The sequence below is a fragment of the Ascaphus truei genome, chromosome 8, assembly GCF_040206685.1.
Source record: "Ascaphus truei isolate aAscTru1 chromosome 8, aAscTru1.hap1, whole genome shotgun sequence".
Lineage (NCBI taxonomy): Eukaryota > Metazoa > Chordata > Amphibia > Anura > Ascaphidae > Ascaphus > Ascaphus truei.
Window position 1 is genome coordinate 5,520,240 of NC_134490.1, and position 20,512 is coordinate 5,540,751.

The 20,512-nt window shown below is 44.1% G+C and overlaps 1 protein-coding gene and 1 long non-coding RNA gene across 5 annotated transcripts in view; one reads left to right on the forward strand and one right to left on the reverse strand.

Moving 5' to 3' along the window:
- Positions 1-20,512, forward strand: part of LOC142501073 (peptidyl-prolyl cis-trans isomerase A-like) — a 67,764-nt gene that overhangs the window by 23,151 nt on the left and 24,101 nt on the right. The window contains exon 1 of one of the 4 annotated variants that reach the window (XM_075610391.1): positions 7,528-7,611. The exons of 1 other annotated variant lie outside the window; for it this stretch is intronic. The gene's annotated coding sequence lies outside the window, so the exon portion shown is untranslated. Of the gene's footprint in view, positions 1-7,527; positions 7,612-10,353; positions 10,542-19,091; positions 19,418-20,512 lie in introns of those variants that run through there. 2 more of the 4 variants (XM_075610390.1, XM_075610389.1) reach the window with 2 other exon arrangements.
- Positions 6,093-12,521, reverse strand: LOC142501074 (uncharacterized). The gene is made up of 4 exons (XR_012803409.1): positions 12,079-12,521; positions 11,704-11,750; positions 7,402-7,563; positions 6,093-6,307 (listed from the first exon to the last, which is right to left on the reverse strand). It is a non-coding gene; the product is annotated as an uncharacterized LOC142501074 (long non-coding RNA).

The window sequence follows — 20,512 nt, forward strand, 5'->3', positions numbered from 1 at the left end:
AAGTATGTCCTGGGCACAGAGTAAAACAAATAATACATGGTTACAAATACAGTTACATAAATGAACAGGGTATACATTATATACAAGACATTGCGTGCACAGTTAAAGAAAATATATATTATGGGCGTATGAAACAGTTACAGACCAGACTAAAATGTGAGACAGCCTTAGATTTGAAAGAACTTAGACTGGTGGTATGACGTGGTTGCTCCTGAAGAACCATTGTCGTGGGTACTGCTAGGCAGGGCAGGCAATAAAAAGCTTATCCGCACCAGCAGGGCTGAGAGGGCAATAGTTGCCAGATACAAAAGGTCTCATGGTCTGGAATATCCAGATGTGCCAGAACCTCTCATGCAGGAGATAGAGGATAACAGGGACGACTGGCTGAGGGAGACTATTGAGGACTATACAGTATAATGGCTAAGTCTGAGCATGCAGCCCATAAGACTGAGGAAAGGATTTGCTATTTGATGAGGGTATGGAGTGTTGGGCGCAACATTTTCATGCATAAGATGGAGTACCGGCCAGAGAATGGGCCGCCCAGATCTTACAGTATCCCAGTGAAGGATGCTAATGGAAGGGAGGTGCAGAAACCTGACCCTAGGCATTATTACTAGATTAATTCTCCTATGGAGTAGTTCTATGTGCTGCTGTAATCAACCTGGTTATGTAATTATGTGATGCAGAAGTGGAAAAATGTGTTTTGAAATAATTTATTTCTATGCTATGTATCTTGTTTATGTGTTGCAGTGCTACCCGAAGGAAGGTTCCGCAAATTTAGATCCCAGCCGGGCCGTTGGGTTCCACCAGGGGGAGATTGTAGCCAATGTAAAATTGGTGTACAGATCTCTCTCATGCTGGCAGTAGTCCTGGTAAGAAGGCAGGGTTGCCAGTACCTATCATGGAGGTTTGCCCTCAAATCCTGGTGAAGTGTCATATGTTGCAAAGGAAGTGACAACATGCTTTGAGTCCACTGTTAGTGACACAGAGGTGTGGGTTTTTCTGAAGTCTATATATTACACAGCACTGCCTAAAGTTAGTCAGTCCAACTGTTCTACAGGAGAGTCTAAGAGAGTTAAAGGCCTGCAGCAGTACAGTCTGACTGTCAGGAGCAGGCTGATTACACACTGTGTCCAGGGTTCCGCATGAGTGGCTAGAGTCGGCCGCTGTGATGGGCAGTCTGCCAGAGGTGATGACATTAAAGATGCCCTGGTTCAAAAGATCCTTCCTGTGTGAGTTTGGAGTTATTTACCAGGAGGATGCACCAAGGAGGTCCCCGTCAGATACTCCTCCCTGCTGCCGTAGGGATCCTGATGGGGTGGAGGCGCTGTACCGAATGTGAGTAGGACTCAGAATACTTCCTCAGACGCCTGTCATGGTGATATCCCCACTAACACCCAGCGGGAGACTCAGGAGTCCTGTAAGCCAGCAGGTGCACCACAATACACACACATGTAATTGGGACAGTTTCTCACATATGGGGGTCAGGATAAGAAGGGCCCCGGGATACACCGTTTTATATATATATAAATATATATATATATATGAACAAAAAACAAACAAAAGCGCAAGCTCCATAGCACGTGACTGAGTAAAAAATAAGGTAAATTTATTTAAAAAATCAGCAACCCATAAGAATGTGCACTTACAGGATTTTAAACAGAACCATTCGCGGGAGCGAAATCTCTATTGTGGTCATCTGCGGTGGTAGGGTGAGTCCCAGGTTTGCAGAGTGGATGTAAACAGTACAGGTTCACCATGAACTCCTATCCCAAATTGGCAACAAAAAAGGCATCCAATGCCTGCTCGTCCTTTGCTCCCTCTCATACAATGGTTGCTAGCACTTTTAATTACCCTATATATTTTTACTCCACATGGCCGTGTGAGTATTTATTTATCTGATTATCTTATTAATATACCCCACGTCCAGTTTTTGTAAGGTTTTGCAAGGTTTTTGATTAGCTATTTGAATACTGTGATTGAAGGTTTGTCTTCTTTTCCCTCTAACCTCCTGCTCCCCCTATTCTTCGTTTGTTCACTTGAAATTACCGCCAGCCGGAGCGCAGGGAAGCCAGGGACTCCAAATACACCAACACGAACGCGATGATGTCACAGCTCTACGCGTTTTGTCACACTGCGGCGTCTTCGTCAGGAGTTATGTGATTGGTCAAGGACAGCCAATTAAATAGGCTGGATCAAGTAAACCTATTTTCACATTGGTACTAAGTTTCACCACAAATCGTATAACTCTAAAATTACTATAAATATCAACATTACAATGAATAACAACAAAAAAACATCAATAATTATGTTGTTCACATCATACAATGAAAATAGCTAAAACTAAACAATTTAATTATGTATAAACTCAACTAACACATAACGTGTTAGAGAAAGCTGTCCCACTATTACCAATCTAAGTTTCATCAAATATGGAAGAATATATATATATACCAAATTAAAATTAAAGCCTAAAACTATAATTTTAGTATCAAAAAATATTAATAAATCAATATATTAATTAGAATATAATAATATAAATATATAAACAACCAAATACCACTACACCATATAAAAATGGATTATAAAAAAATCTAAATAAAATTGAAAAAATGTATTAAAATCAACCTATTCCTTGTGTGATGAGAACAACATTCACAAAACAATGTTTACATTTTATGTACTAACAAAAATTATTAAATTGATAATTCACATAGTGCATTAATTAAAATTATATCTAATTACATATAATAACAACAATTGTTACATTAAAAAAGAACTAAAATTATAAAAAGATAAAGGAAAAAACTGGATTAACTATTAAATAACACCTACTCTAAGGAAATATCATATAATATAGTATAGAGGAATCCCCTCCAAAAACACAGAACCCCATCCTAGAATAGAGGGAGAGGAACCGAACTGGCAAGGCAGAAAACAGCAAGGCAGGACACTAAACCAGTGTGCTAGTATCCACGCACTCATTAAGATCCCTGGGAGAAAGTGTACCAAGTGAGTATATCCAAAAAGACTCTCTCATACATAGGGCCTCATGCAGTAAGCGCCGATAAGGCTTTTATTGCTATTTTTCCACCAAAATTGCCTTCCCGATTCAGTAAGCGCCGATAAGTGGCCAAAATCGGCATTTTTTGTTCCCGATAAAAATTTATCGGCAGACGGGTGCCGATAAGCCACTTATCGGCACTTTTTGAACTCGGCTGAATTCAGGTAGCCCCAATCAGCTTTTCGGTGCTGATCGGCACTCCAGAATTGAGATTTCACCGCCAAACCGTCCCGCCAACTAAAGTTGGCAAGTTGGTGGAGGAGAAGCATCGGCAAGGTCGACACTTAGAAAATATTCTGGCCTTTTACCTGGCTGGGATTGATGCCGGGGGTCTCCGGAGCTGATACCCGCACCGAGGCAGGAAAAAGGCATTTAAAAGCCACTTCATTACCTTAGCGGCTAACCGCTAAGGCAATGAAGGGGTTAACCCGCCGTGCCAGGTTTATTGTGGGTAGCGGGTGTGACGATGGGGAGGATTTGGCCCGGGATTAAAGGGGTTACACCCCAATTGGCCACCCTCTAACCTCACCTGGGAAGCAAGGGGTTAACTGGACTGATGTGCAGTAATGTGTTTTTACCTTGCTTCAATATCCAAATGCTTATTCCCCTGTTAAAAATGTATTGTTTCTGGGCCAGTGTCTGCACCACACACACTGGGGCTTAAGGGGTTAATAAGCTACAGTTTAAGAAAATACAACTGTGGGGTGTCTTTTCAGAAAATATGGACTTCAAAAAGCTTGATTGAAGTTGGGTGTGAAAAGCAGAAGGGGTTTTGGTGCACAGTATGTTAATACCTAATTTGCAGGCCAAGGGAATATTGCTAGAGACAGCTAGACCCAGGCTGGGGCATTGGGTGTGACATCTAACACCAGGTGACAAATGTTCCCTACCCAGGGGTCCCTGCTTCAAAGGATTTTTTGATGGGGGTCAGGGGTGCGGTTACACCAGGAGATATCAGAATGAGTGACCTTATTAAATATAAGAATATTATGAGATGTGTATTCGTACATATACACATATACATATGTGTATTCGTGGGACTTACCCGCAACTAACGAATGCAGACACCTGAGGTTTAACAAATACTAAGAGGCAGATATTAATATCTCTCTTAATTTTAGTATTACACGGTAATATTTAGTCTCATTGGGAGCGTCATGCGTGTCCCAGTATGTAGATTATTATCTACAACCCATTGTGGCAAAATTGAGATCACATATTAGGGACACGCTACATGTCTTGGACTTGATCTCTGGGATCTCCTGGAAACCTACGTATATATGGGGCACATGCGATGTGGCTTCCCTATATACGTGTATAGATCACGAGAAGGGAGTACAGGCAGTTAGAACATATCTAGAGGCTGATACACAGTTGGATTTGATCCAAAGGGAATTCATCTTAAAAGCTATACGCTTCATTTTGGAGCATAACTATTTTTTGTTCGAAGAAAAATATTATTTGCAAGTCTGTGGAACGGCCATGGGCTCCAGGTTTGCCCCAGCTACGCTAACCTATACATGGGACTGTGGGAGAGTATCCATGTGTGGGGGAATGCAAGACTGGGGGCTGGACTGGTGTTCTATGGCCGTTTCATAGACGACCTGCTATTCATCTGTGATGGTGACGAAAAGGAACTGGTAGACATCTTTTCTTCCTTTAATACTAATAACATGGGGCTAAAATTCACATCAGAACTTGATAAATCAAGGATCACTTTCCTAGATTTGGAATTGAGTGCCAATGAGGATGGCAGAATTGTCACAAAATTTTTTTTCAAAAAGGTAGCTGCCAATGGGTATATACACAGTACCAGTAACTATTACAAAAAAATGGTTGGGGAATATCCCCAGGGGCCAATTTTTAAGGGTCAGGAGAAATTGTTCTCTTGACTCTGATTATTTGGCCCATGGGGATATTCTAGTCAAGAGATTTGTTGCCAAAGGCTATAATAAGGATATTATTCTGGACACATTCAAACAGGTAGGTTCAATGGATAGATGTGAAATTTTGGAGAAATCAAAACAAAAGATCAAGAATTGTGATAGAGGGTTGAGCAAAAAATTTGGTTCACCTTTTTTTGTCACACAATATAACAATGCATTTCACAAGATCAAATCGATACTGAACTCCCATTGGAACATCCTGTTGAATGACCCGATTATTGGTTAAAAAAAACTACCAGCTAGAGCACCAGTTGTATTTCAAAAGGCAAAAAACATCAAATCCGTCTTGGCACCAAGTAGATTAAAATATTCAGAGGTTATGCACATGAAGGATATAAATGAAGTTGATGGTAATTTTCTTTGTAGGCGCCCTACATGTATAACATGTAAACATCTAAAGACATCAAACAGTATCTCATCTCATTCCAATGGAACTACACATCTAGTTAAAGGACATATAAATTGTTTATCCAGCTTTGTAGTCTATGCTATTATGTGCCCTTGTGGTATACAATATATTGGGAGGACGGCACGTCCTTTAAGTATACGATTTTTAGAACATCGTAGGAACGTAATACATGGACAACAAACACACAGTTTATCTCGCCACTATCAGTTGAAACATAACAAAGACCCAGCCACATTAGTAGTGATGGGCATAGAAAGTATTAAATCCACTCTATTAAATGGGGATAGACATAAATGGTTAAATCTAAGAGAATCTAAGAGAAACCTACTGGATTTATGTTCTTAACACACTTAGCCCATTTGGTCTAAACGACTGCATTGATATCAGTACTGTAGTATGATAGGACAATTCTCCCTTGATGATATGATATAGAGGTCTAGGTTGAACATGCTTGACATGTTCCCTCTGTGTCGGTCTCATGGAGTCTTTTTCTCACACATCTGTTTATTAGATAGGTCATTTATTACAATAGTAATAACATTTATCACTTTATTACACAAATTAAGATTTATTTTAGTTTCATACACTTTAATATCACTTTATATAGGAACATAATATCATTGGGTAGTATACATTGATATACACTAGTATACTTTCTTATTTCACTGTATTCTTTTATTGTACACATATTAGAGATTTAAGAAATATAAGAATATATACATTAATATGTACATTTTCACAATTTTGAACACTTAAAATGATTTCCTCCATAACTGACAGCGATATATAGATTTTTTGCTGTATGGTGCATTCTTTTCAGTTTGCGTTATTTGTGATCTCGGATACAAAGTCTCTGTTTGTTTGATGTTTCTTTTCTCTTTCCTTCTCCTTATCGGAAAGATATATCACCATTAGTATTTCAGATACACATTAAATTACAAAAATTGTTTCAACATACTATGAGTTAAATATATACCCTGGGGTATCTATTATTCATTATTAACCTAAATAGCAACATCACAATTTTTTAATACCCTTGTAACACTATCACTCATACATTCTGTTGCATGATCATGGACATTCCTGATTAATATCAAAAATTATCAACAGATTATTTAGAGCTATGTATGAGTGGGTTTCTTCTAATTTGCCCTTTCAAGTACATCTCATAAGTATCTTAATCATTTATCCTCCTCTAGTAGCCCATTTGGGAGGCTGCTGATCACTGTTAAGTGGCCAGCATGCATCTCAAATGTATGGGAGGATTGAATGATTGGATTGATTATTATAACATATTTATTTTTTGGTCCTCATCCATTTTCCTTTAAATTTTAGATTTATTATTATGTTTACATTGGTACTTGTGCAATTTTAAAATACATGTGTATATACAATCATGTTGTAGTGATTTATAATGTTAATTGATTCATCTAACACAGGCTCATTTTCACAATCGTTATGAATAGTACTTACTGCTCAAATAACATATAGCCTGATTTTATACTTATGTACTTATTATAGGTGCAAACAAAATATACACACGTATACATGAATTTATATACATGTCTTCTTTTGTGGTCATAAATATGTATATTTCAAATGTTTCAAATGATTTGATTCTATTTGATAATGTTATTGTTGTATGGGTCTATTGGGACATACAGCCACTAATTAACAGATTGTATTTATCAATGCAAATATTTAACTAGCCATGACCTCTGCTGATTGGTGGATTTAAATATAAATACCTATGACGTATATCCATCATTTATCCCCTGATGAAATCACCCAAGTGTGAAGAAACGCGTAGGGATACTAGTTTTTACTAGTGATAGTTATTGCACCAGACCTGTTTTATATCTGGGACTTTCATTCAGACTTTGGGACTCTGCGACGCTGCCTTGCGCTAACGCGCTGTTTGTTGGGACTTTGGGACGCCACCTCATGGTGATACATCAGTGATTTGGTCCCCTTGGTCCTACCTTCTCCCTTCCTCCTATCCGGAACCATTGTTCACCACAGCTTGTTTCCGGCTGAGAACAGGAGTAGCTGCACATCCCCTGAGTTCCTGCTGGACGGTAGCTCAGAGGTGCCATACAACTTGTTGGAGCAGGACGTGTGAGCGGAGCAGAAGTTTCCAGCGTCTGGCGAATGAGTATTACTCATTACATGCTTTAATACTTTTTATGTTTGTGAGTGCGCATTTGTTGGAGTTTTATGGAACATTACATTTTGTATCTTAATATAATACACTAGGATCGGGCGCTTTCTTCTCTTTTTGTCTTCTAGATCCATATATTAGGTTCCTTTATTACCGGGTATATATATTTTTTATATTCATTTTTTCCTATATATATTTTTTATACAAATACAAAAATAGACATAAACCTGGCGCATGTGATATAAATGTGAAGTGATATTAAAGTCCAAAGTTAAAGGATATACAGACTGTAAGTCCCAATCCTGAAAGGTCAGCTGATGATAGATGGTTTCAAAATCACAGTTCACAAAATGTAAAGCATACAGTCCTCTTCACGTTGTATGTTCAACCTGCAGATGTGTGACATTAAGCAGAGAAACAGGACATTGCGCAGTATATTTGATTGCCAATGTTGCACTTAATTTCTAAGCTCAATAGATTGCCTACTTACTAGAAGTAGATGAAATACATGCAGGGGAGAGAATCTGTGCTTGGAGCCTTCTGTGTCCTGGTCGCCTTCGGTAAATCACGAACCCCTCGTGGTGTCCTCTGCTACCGTGGATGTTTAGGAAGGTCTCCCTTTCAGGAACGTAGTCTCCTGGATCAGTCTTAGGGTCCCTGCGGTCTTTTATTCTCCAGTGGGGATAAAAGAGGGCAAAGGATTGCGCAGAAATAAAAACTTTTATTGGACGCCTACCTAAAACAGTTAAAATACTCACAAAAGTCGGTGAGTGTAAAATCTGGGTCGGGCACTTCTTTGATTTTACACTCACCGACTTTGTGAGTATTTTAACTGTTTTAGGTAGGCGTCCAATAAAAGTTTTTATTTCTGCGCAATCCTTTGCCCTCTTTTATCCCCACTGGAGAATAAAAGACCGCAGGGACCCTAAGACTGATCCAGGAGACTACGTTCCTGAAAGGGAGACCTTCCTAAACATCCACGGTAGCAGAGGACACCACGAGGGGTTCGTGATTTACCGAAGGCGACCAGGACACAGAAGGCTCCAAGCACAGATTCTCTCCCCTGCATGTATTTCATCTACTTCTAGTAAGTAGGCAATCTATTGAGCTTAGAAATTAAGTGCAACATTGGCAATCAAATATACTGCGCAATGTCCTGTTTCTCTGCTTAATGTCACACATCTGCAGGTTGAATATACAACGTGAAGAGGACTGTATGCTTTACATTTTGTGAACTGTGATTTTGAAACCATCTATCATCAGCTGACCTTTCAGGATTGGGACTTAGTCTGTATATCCTTTAACTTTGGACTTTAATATCACTTCACATTTATATCACATGCGCCAGGTTTATGTCTATTTTTGTATTTGTATTCATGTGTAGAGGTTTATTTTGGGATATTCCTCAGTAGATCACCAGGCTGGTTTTTTTTTTTTTTTTGTGCACTGCACTGTTTAATTCAATTGTGCACTGCACAGTCACATTTAGGTATAGCGCTTGTCACAGTATATTTTGTATTTTTATATATATTTTTTATACATTGATTATACAGTTAGTTGGTAATACATTGCAGACAGATACTTAAAGCGCAGTCTTTTTTGTATATTTATATATATATGAAAATCTTGGTTGTGAGTGTCTGTAGACCAGGCCTGCACAACTTGTACAGTGAGAAGGGCCGAACTGCTCCAAGGAAAAAAGTTTGGGGCCGCACGGGTAAAATCATCATCATCATCATCCTCATATATCTACCCCAGCACCCTTCATCATCATCATCATCATCATCATCCTCCTCCTCATATATCTACCACAGCACCCTTCATCATCATCCTCATATCTCCCCCAAAAACCCTCATCATCATCCTTTGCGAGACTCCCCATCGATCTCTCATACCCCCATCTCTCCCCCTCACCCATACACATAATACCCCCCTGCACACCACACACATCACTCTCCCCCTGCACCTCACATCTCTCTCCCCCCCTGCACCTCACATCTCTCTCCCCCTGCACCTCACATCTCTCTCCCCCCCTGCGCCTCACATCTCTCTCTGCCCCTGCACCTTACATCTCTCTCCCCCCCTGCACCTCACATCTCTCTCCCCCTGCACCTCACATCTCTCTCCCCCCCTGCACCTCACATCTCTCTCCCCCCCTGCACCTCACATCTCTCTCCCCCCCTGCACCTCACATCTCTCTCCACCCCTGCACCTCACATCTCTCCCCCCAACCCATTTCAGCAGCCCCCAGCCCATTTCAGCAGCCCCCTGCCCATTTCAGCAGCCCCCCAAACCCATTTCCGCAGCCCCCCAGCCCATGTAAGCAGCCCCCAACCCATTTCAGCAGCCCCCCAGCCCATTTCAGCAGCCCCCCAGCCCATTTCAGCAGCCCCCCCAGCCCATGTAAGCAGCCCCCAACCTCTCATGGATGAACTACCCCCCCCCCCCCATGTTACCTGATGGCGGCGGCAGCAGCAGAGGTGGATGGCGACGGCGGAGGCAACAGATGGCAGCAGGGAGAAGCGCGAGGGATGCGCGCTCTAGAAGCAGACCCTGGAAGTTCCGGGTTGCGCTACACTGCTAGAGCGGGAGAGGGGGGGGGGGGAGCACACTGTCACACACTGCTGGAGCGCGCTCCTTCCCTACCAGGGAAGGGGGGGGGTGAAGTGGGGGGGGTGAAGTTTGGGGGGGGGGGTGGAGTGGGGGGGGGTGAAGTGGGGGGGTGTGAAGTTTGGGGGGGGTGAAGTGGGGGGGTGGAGGGAGCCGTCGCGGGCCGCACAGGGTGTCCCGGCGTGCCGCATGTGCAGGCCTGCTACAGACCATTTGATGTCCGTCGGTAGCTCTCATTGGCCGGTGTCTGGCCCCCCACCCGGAGGGCCCGGCCCCCCACGGCTCTAATTGGCCGGTGTGCTCTAACCCATGGGTCCCCAACCCCCGGCCACACTGCTGCTGCTGCCTGAGGTGAGGAAATGCTCCCTGGTGGTGGTGGTGGCGCTGGCTGTTGCTGCTGCTGGTGGGGGGGGGATTAACTGAGCTTCCGTTTTTGACCCCCCCCAGCTCCGTCTTTGACCCCCCCCAGCTTCGTTTTTTACCCCCCCAGCTCCGTTTTCACCCCCCAGCTTCGTTTTTGACCTCCCTCTCCCAGCTCTGTTTTTGACCCCCCCAGCTCAGTTTTTGACCCCCTCAGCTCCGTTTTTGACCCCCCCAGCTCCGTTTTTGACCCACAGCTCCGTTTTTGACCCCCCCAGCTCCGTTTTTGACCCCCCTAGCTCCGTTTTTGACCCACCCCCCTAGCTCCGTTTTTGACCCCCCTAGCTCCGTTTTTGACCCCCCCAGCTCCGGTTTTGACCCCCCCAGCTCTGTTTTTGACCCCCCAGCTGGTTTTTGACCCCCCCCAGCTCCGTTTTTGACCCCCCCAGCTCCGTTTTTGACCCCCTAGCTCCGTTTTTGACCCACCCCCCAGCTCCATTTTTGACCCCCCCAGCTTCGTTTTTGACCCCCCCAGCTTCGTTTTTGACCCCCCCAGCTCCGTTTTTGACACCCGCCCCCTCCGACACACACAGTGACAGACACATTGACACACACAGTGACAGACACACTGGCACACACAGTGACAGGCAGTGACACCCCCCCCCGCCCCTGCCTTCCCCCCCTCGCCCCTGCCTTCCCCCCCCTCTCCCCTGCCTTCCACCCCCTCGCCCCTGCCTTCCACCCCCGGCCCCGCCTTCCCGCCCCCCTCGGCCCCGCCTTCCCCCCCTGCCTTTCCGCCCATGCCTTCACCCCCCCCCGCCCCTGCCTTCTCCCCCCCCCGCCCCTGCCTTCTCCCTCCCCCGCCCCTGCCTTCTCCCCCCTCTGCTTTCTCCCATCCCGCCCCTGCTTTCTCCCATCACGCCCCTGCCTTCTCCCACCCCCGCCCCTGCCTTCTCCCACCCCCGCCCCTGCCTTCTCCCACCCCCGCCCCTGCCTTCTCCCACCCCCGCCCCTGCCTTTCACCCGCCCTCCCGCCTCTGCCCTTCACTCATTCAAAGACACAAAAATCACCAGGCGCTCCTGCGAGTGTTTCAGATAGGAGGAGATAATGCAGTATAGTAAATGCAAAATATAGAATGAAATTATATACAACCAGTGCCAGTTTGCAGCTCGACCTTCAGTGGATCTTCCTTATAGATCCTTATATAGTGGCAATGTCCAGAAGTCAGGGAGCGCAGACACCAGGATGAACATATGAGGAGAAAAAACAATAACACAAATGATAGTGCAATCCTGTAGGGTAAAAAAATATTCTAACTGGGATTGGGGACATGCACAGTGGATAGAAACAAAATATAGACAGATAGCCACTGCTATAGTCCTATGGGGTAAGAGGCTGGAATATGATCAGGTATACACATGACACAGTGGTTGAAATCAAGAATGGCCACACAAATGTAGAAAATGATTAAAAAAAAGGGTTTAGTAAAATGACATCAGGAGGCACACGGATGCAGTGGGAACTTACAATCAAGCCCCAGAAATCAGGCAATGGAAATAGAGCTTAGTCTGTGTCCGTTGTGGGAGAGATAACCTGTATGCGTAGTAACTGCTGCAGGTGAGTCAGGCTGCGCCGGCGCTTCCTCCACTGTCGGCCTCCGCAGGACTTCCGGGTTAGATTCTCTCCACCAGTATTCGGCACCACGTGACTGCTTCACACTGCGGGCAAAGCAAGCTGCTATAAAACAGGAACCAGAGACTCAACGCAAGTAGACTTCTGCGTTTCGCTAACAGCTTCCTCAGGAGTCTGTGGTGCCTGTTAGTGGCTGGCCTGCTTGATATACAGAGGCACAGCCAATCGGGAGTCAAGTGTGATGTCATCCTTCCAATCATCTGCCTGCATCATTTCCACCAATGGTGGTATGGATTGTTCGATTCTGCACCTATCATCCTTCAGAGGGGCGGGACTAATGTCCGTGGGCAACATAAACACTAACAACAATTTTAATGGGTGAAAAAACAGATATGTGTTCCCTTAAATTCTGGGGAACAGGCAGCAATAAAAAGCATTAAAAACCTTTAAAGAACTGTCAGGACTCAAAGACATTTAAAGGGTTAATTCCAACAGCATAGGCTTAAGTGCCAACTTGAAGGGGAAGTTTAAAACCTATCATGCTCCAAAGGTCAGAGCTTACATACGTCATAATTATGCATACATACTGCACCGACACACTTTATTAGAGCAAATACCCAGTATGTACCTGGCAGATACCTGGAATGCGCCGCTCCTCACCTCTGACAAGCCCCGTTGCGTTTGCCTTCCCAGCCTGGGTTCATGCCTGGCTGACGGGCGGCTGATCTGTTAAATGATAATGATTAGGATTTAATAGGCTGCAATGCTTCGCGTGTCTACCAGATGGCATAAATTCATGAATTGTAATGCAGTATATATATATATATACTGTGCAGTATTGCAGCCAGCGGGAATAAAATGCTTCAGTCCCTGCCTGGAAAATACCTCAATGCACTCGGGCAGAAAACAGTCACAAACCTCAATACACCCGGGTATACCCGAATTCGTGGGACTAGCCGAGCTCGAATAAAGTGTGTCGCCAGTGTAATAATAATTTTAATAAAACACATAATAGAAGATCACTCAAAAGAGAGTAATAAGGAACACACTGCATGAAAAAATGGTCATTAAAAGGCTAGAGGAGTTAAAGGCCAGCAACATTTAAAAGTTAACTAGGGGAAAAAAAGGGGGGTGGCAGTATGGACAAGGGGCGTGGTGACATAATATCATATATAACTATATATAGTGGACATAATTCAACAAATGAAATAGCCAGAAAATGACATTATATAAAAACATTTCATAAAAAACATGTTCCTATAAAAAAGCAGCAATATCAATATCGATATTGAGACTATCAGGTTCTAAAGTTTTTAATTTGAAGATCCAATAGCTCTCACGCTGAATTAATCTCTTATCCCTATCCCCTCCTCTCCAATGGGGGTCCACACATTTGATAGCTCTATATGTGAGACCTGCAGGATTACCATTGTGTGCTTGCAAGAAATGTTTGGGCACGCTATGTGTTAGTAACTTCCTTTTAATATTTCCTACATGTTCTAGGATGCGTGTCCTAAGTGGTCTTATTGTCTTACCTACATATTGGAGGCCACAAGGGCACTCCAATAAGTATACAGCGAAATTGGTCCTACAATTAGCAAATTGTTTCATTCTGAAGACCTCACCAGTTATGTTGGATTTGAAATCTAATTTGCTCCTTGAAGCAAACGAGCAAGCCTTACAATTAATACATTTAAAAAATCCTTTTGGTTTTGTTAACCACCCCTCTTGTTTTTCTGTTTTAAAGGCGCTTGGTGCTAGTTGGTTTTTTAAATTGTGAGCTCTTTTGAATATTATCCTAGGTCTCTCTTCTAATGTACTGCCTAACACTGGGTCATCTTTTAGAATATGCCAATATTTGTTGATGATTCCTTTAATTTCTGCAGCCTTCCTATTATAAGGTGTAATAAAAGCTGTTTGGAAACTTGTCTCATTCTGTTGTCTTAATTTTGGTTGCAGAAGAGAGGCACGTTCAATTTAATTGGTTTTTCGCATTGCTTCCTTTACAGTTGATGTATTGTACTTTCTATCTAAAAACCTTTTTTGTATGATACTCGATTGACTCTGAAAATCTGCTTCCTTGCTGCAGTTACGCTTAATGCGTTTCGACTGTCCAAAAGGTATATTTCGTAACCAGCCTGGATGGTGACAGCTGGATTGTAGGACATAATTGTTGGAATCAACAGGTTTTAAAAAAGTTTTGGTATTCAGTTGGTCATTCTCAATAAAAATCAATAGATCTAAGAACTCGACTTGGACTGGGCTGTACTTGCTAGTAAAGCGAAGATTAAAGGGGTTTACATCTAAGTATTTTAAAAAGCAATTCAAGGATGTCTCATCCCCTCGCCAAATGAAAAAAATGTCATCGATATATCTATGCCAGAGGACCAGGTTCGCGCCAAATGGGTTCTGGGACCAAATGTAATCTAGTTCCCAGACACCCATAAACAGGTTTGCGTAGCTTGGGGCGAACCTGGTCCCCATGGCAGTCCCACATTTTTGAACATAGAACTCATCTTTAAAAGCGAAATAGTTGTGTTCTAGAATAAAAATTATACTGTCCACTATAAAATCAACTTGGTCTGGCAATAATTCTTGGTCCCCCATTAGGGTTCTCCGTATGGCACCTACACCTTGATTATGATTTATTGAAGTACAGTATATAGTGATGTGACATCTGTAGTCACTAAAAAACAACCTTTTCCCCATTTTGTTTTATTAAGGATTTCTAAGACCTGCATGGTGTCTCTTAAATAAGATCGGATCTTCATGACGTATTTTTATTAAAAAGACATCAATATATTCTGACAGGTTCTCTGTTATAGACCCAATCCCGGAAATTATAGGTCTCCCGGGTGGTTCCTGTAAATTTTTATGAATCTTCGGGAGAAAATAAAACACCGGTATTATTGGTTTTGTAACACTCAGATATAAAAATTCCTTTTCATTCAAAATTTCTTTTTGTTTCCCCTTTAATAGATGTGCTGCTAGGGCTTCTAGAAACTTTTTTGTAGGGTCTCTTGTGAGTTGCTCATAGGTTGTTGTATCACTTAAAATCCTTGTGGCCTCTTTAATGTAATAACTTTTGTCCATTATGACCACACCTCCCCCCTTGTCGGCTTTGTTTATGATGATCCTATCATCTTCCATTAGTTGTTTGAACGCTGTACGTTCTGCGGGGCTTAAATTGTTCCGAAAAGGCTTATCATCTTTCAATTTACCAAAACTTTTTAAAACTAAATAGTAGAATGTATCTAAATACGGGCCTTTACTAAAACTGGGGTAAAATGTTGATTTCCTCTTTAGAGAAGTGTGTTTAAAATGAGGACTTATCTCACTTTCATTTCCTACATTAAAAGGTTGATTGGTCAAATCTTTCTCATTAGGTAGCAGGGTACTATTTTTTAACAGAAAAAATCTTTTCAATGCCAGTTTCCGCAAATACTTATTAGCATCTAAAAATAGCTCGAAGCTATTGGGTCCTATAGTTGGAGCGAAATTGAGCCCTTTTTTTAAAATGGAATTTTGTGCTGGGGTTAAAACTACGGTGCTCAGATTAAAAATACTGCTCAGTGGTTCGTTGGTTTCGACCTTTTTACCCCTTCTTCCTCTCTTTCCCCTAGGCTTCTTTTCCTTTGGGGTTTTGGTGTCTTGTGTTCCCAACTATGATTCTCCAGTGCTGTGAACCTGTTCGGGTCTTCCCATCTGCTGTGATGGGGGACACTGTCTAAAAAATGGGAGCTCGTGGTCTTACTGCTGTTATTCTTCTGCTGCTCTTTCCTGGGACTGTGGATAAACCTACTTGATTTGCTCCATGGTCTCCCTTCATCTCTCCTATCTAGTTCTTTAGTTTTTTCGTCTCTGCCTAGTTTATCTCTAGATCTATCTCTTCTAGTTGGTGGGCTTCTCAAATCTTCTCTATGTGTTTCAGGTGATTTCCTTGGAGGACTTCTATCTCGTATATAGCTATTTTTACGAGATAATTCTGGTGATTTCTTTCTATATCCCTCTCAGTGGTTAACAAAACCAAAAGGATTTTTTAAATGTATTAATTGTAAGGCTTGCTCGTTTGCTTCAAGGAGCAAATTAGATTTCAAATCCAACATAACTGGTGAGGTCTTCAGAATGAAACAATTTGCTAATTGTAGGACCAATTTCGCTGTATACTTATTGGAGTGCCCTTGTGGCCTCCAATATGTAGGTAAGACAATAAGACCACTTAGGACACGCATCCTAGAACATGTAGGAAATATTAAAAGGAAGTTACTAACACATAGCGTGCCCAAACATTTCTTGCAAGCACACAATGGTAATCCTGCAGGTCTCACATATAGAGCTATCGAATGTGTGGACCCCCATTGGAGAGGAGGGGATAGGGATAAGAGATTAATTCAGCGTGAGAGCTATTGGATCTTCAAATTAAAAACTTTAGAACCTGATGGTCTCAACATCGATATTGATATTGCTGCTTTTTTTATAGGAACATGTTTTTTATGAAATGTTTTTATATAATGTCATTTTCTGGCTATTTCATTTGTTGAATTATGTCCATTATATATAGTTATATATGATATTATGTCACCACGCCCCTTGTCCATACTGCCACCCCCCTTTTTTTCCCCTAGTTTAACTTTTTTTCCCCTAGTTTAACTTTTAACTGTTGCTGGCCTTTAACTCCTCTAGCCTTTTAATGACCATTTTTTCATGCAGTGTGTTCCTTATTACTCTCTTTTGAGTGATCTTGTGTAACGGGTATTCCCCCCCCCAATCGCAGATCTGATGTGGGTGCAAGGAACATACGGTGTTACCATAGGTGTGGTGCATTACCTGTTGGCTCGCAGGAGGGCTGAGCTTCCGCCACGGGGAACCTGGGGCAATTATACTAGGGGTAACCACTTACTCAATTCAGCGCCTCCACCTGCGATGGCTCCCACCAGAGGGGGAGTGGTTCCTCGCAGGACAATCAATAATAATATACACGGTGAGGTATAATAACTAAGGACTTTACTAACATGCAAACAACATATATCACTACAATACAATAATATAACCTGTGTCCCTCTCTAGAGGAGACACCTACTGCGTCGCGCAGGACGCTTCCCCAACACCAGGTGATCCCACCCAGTGTCCCGAGAATCCCACCCAATGTCCCACACTCTTGGAGAGAACGTGGGTGACTGCACAGTCACAGTTACACTAAGGGCCCGGTGGTGCACTTATGACTGTATGGTACCTGCCGAGCACTCCGGTACTCGGGTCAGCAATCTTCACAAAGGGTCAGACGTGTGATGTATCCGTCTGATCCTCCAACCGAACTCCGGCACGTGCGGACCGCCAGGGCGGTCCCACTCTGGAATCGTCTCTGTGGACCCCAACGTGGGTCCAACCGCGTCCACAGGAACAGCAGCAGCCGCTGTGACCCTATCTATCTAAGTGGTACTAACGTGACAGGAACCCTAACCTAATGCCTGTCCCTGTAGTACACCAACCTGTAGTGGCTTGGGGAACTCCTATGGGCCTGCAGGGGTTACGACCTGTCCCACTCCCCTAACTACCCAAGTCCCTTCAGCCTCACTAAATGCTTGCAGCCAATGTGCTGCGCAACAAGGTGCCTGCCTATCAGACCTCACAGCACTAACAGCCGTGACTCTGACAAGGCAGCACTCTATACTAAGGGCAGCATCCCTATCTTGGGCCTCCCTAAGCACTTACCCACTAAACTAGTGGGGAGTTGGGGCCTACCTGGGGTGTAGGTACCTATATGGGGCAGGAGCTGCACTCGCTCCCCGCACCCTTCCTTCCCTCACCGCTCCCTGACTCCAACTCTTTGTAACCTTCCTTTCCCAGCTCCCACTAATGTAAGTGGCAGGGTCCCTAACCTGAGGGCTGCCCCTGGCAACACTCACCTTACTGGGGAGCTGAGCTATCTCGGGCCCTGGGGGTGCTGGCCTAGTACAGGGAGTCCCCGACTCCTGTACCCTACCTCCTTCCCTGGGCTGCTCCGGTCTCTGACTGACAAGCGTGCTCTCTGCCCGCGAAATGTATCCAATTCTGTCCAGGGCAGTCCTGCAGCCCTATTGGCTCCTATGAGGCACCTGGTGCCTCCCTCGCTAGGCACTATGGGAATTGTAGTCCTATAATATAATATAATATAATATAATTGTAGTCCTATAATAACATTGGGGCCGCGTCAACCCTTCCTGCACATTCCCTACACTCGCGCGACATCTCCCTAGCTCCAGGGACCCTTCCGCGCCTGCGCGATCACTGCGCATGCGCGCGTGGCTATGTAATGGCGGCGGCCTCACAGACCTGCTCCGGGAGCGCCGGGAGCCCAGCGACGCGATCGCGGCCTTGGCAACCGGCCGCACGCGTCCCCGGCAACCCCCGAGCAGGAGCCTGACCGCCCTCACCCCTGCTATACGCCAACGGGGCCGCCATTGAACTCGGCGGCACCCGCGATCGGCAGCTAGGTGAGGGGGGTACTGACAGGCTGGGGAGACCTGGCTACACTTGTATTATGTGTTTTATTAAAATTATTATTATGTATGCATAATTATGACGTATGTAAGCTCTGACCTTTGGAGCATGATAGGTTTTAAATTTCCCCTTCAAGTTGGCACTTAAGCCTATGCTGTTGGAATTAACCCTTTAAATGTCTTTGAATCCTGCCAGTTCTTTAAAGGTTTTTAATGCTTTTTATTGCTGCCTGTTCCCCAGAGTTTAAGGGAACACATATCTGTTTTTTCACCCATTAAAATTGTTGTTAGTGTTTATGTTGCCCACGGACATTAGTCCCGCCCCTCTGAAGGATGATAGGTGCAGAATCGAGCAATCCATACCACCATTGGTGGAAATGATGCAGGCAGATGATTGGAAGGATGACATCACACTTGACTCCCGATTGGCTGTGCCTCTGTATATCAAGCAGGCCAGCCACTAACAGGCACCACAGACTCCTGAGGAAGTTGTTAGCGAAACGCAGAAGTCTGCTTGCGTTGAGTCTCTGGTTCCTGTTTTATAGCAGCTTGCTTTGCCCGCAGTGTGACGCAGTCACGTGGTGCCGAATACTGGTGGCGAGAATCTAACCCGGAAGTCCTGCGGAGGCTGACAGTGGAGGAAGCGCCGGCGCAGCCTGACTCCCCTGCAGCAGTTGCTACGCATACAGGTTATCTCTCCCACAACGGACACAGACTAAGCTCTATTTCCATTGCCTGATTTCTGGGGCTTGATTGTAAGTTCCCACTGCATCCGTGTGCCTCCTGATGTCATTTTACTAAACCCTTTTTTTTAATCATTTTCTACATTTGTGTGGCCATTCTTGATTTCAACCACTGTGTCATGTGTATACCTGATCATATTCCAGCCTCTTACCCCATAGGACTATAGCAGAGGCTATCTGTCTATATTTTGTTTCTATCCACTGTGCATGTCCCCAATCCCAGTTAGAATATTTTTTTTACCCTACAGGATTGCACTATCATTTGTGTTATTGTTTTTTCTCCTCATATGTTCATCCTGGTGTCTGCGCTCCCTGACTTCTGGACATTGCCACTTTCACTCATTCGCCTCACTCCCGCCTCTGCCTTTCACCTACTGCCGCCCGCACTCACGCCGCCTCTGCCTTTCAGCCACCTCACAACCCTGCGCCCCACAGCCGCCGCCCGCACTCAGACACCCGCCGCCTCTCACCCACCCACCACACACCTGCCGCCTCTACGCAGCGACATCACTACCAGCCGCCGCACCCACTCACCACCCACCCGGCGCCTCCCGCCTCACACCCACCCGCCGCACTCGCACCCCTACGCACCGACATCACTGACCAGCCGCCGTCCGCACTCACCAGACACCCGACGCCTCACACCCTCTCGGGACACACGCCTCACATTTTCACATCATTTATGTCGCCAAAATATACATTGTACTGTGGTGTGTTTACAATAAACCATTTTTAAACAACATCGTATTACATTTTCTTCCATCTTTTCAACATTATTATACAACCATTCCACCAAATAGTCATCCTATTGTTCCCCTATTTATAAATAATACTACTTACAGTATTACGGATTTACGTCCCGGGCAACGCCGGGTATATCAGCTAGTATATCTGTCAGTATGTGTCTCTCTTCTCTCTCCTCTCGTGTTAGCCGAGCTTAATAATCAAAAACAAATAGACGATATCGTTCTGTGGCTAACGAAATTCTTTTATTTGTGCGAGCTTTCGAGATACAATGACATCTTCTTCCGGCGGTGTTACAATGGATATAGCAAGAAAGGGTTTTTCTTAAAAACAGCGCATCCTGGAATGTATCTGACTGAAGCC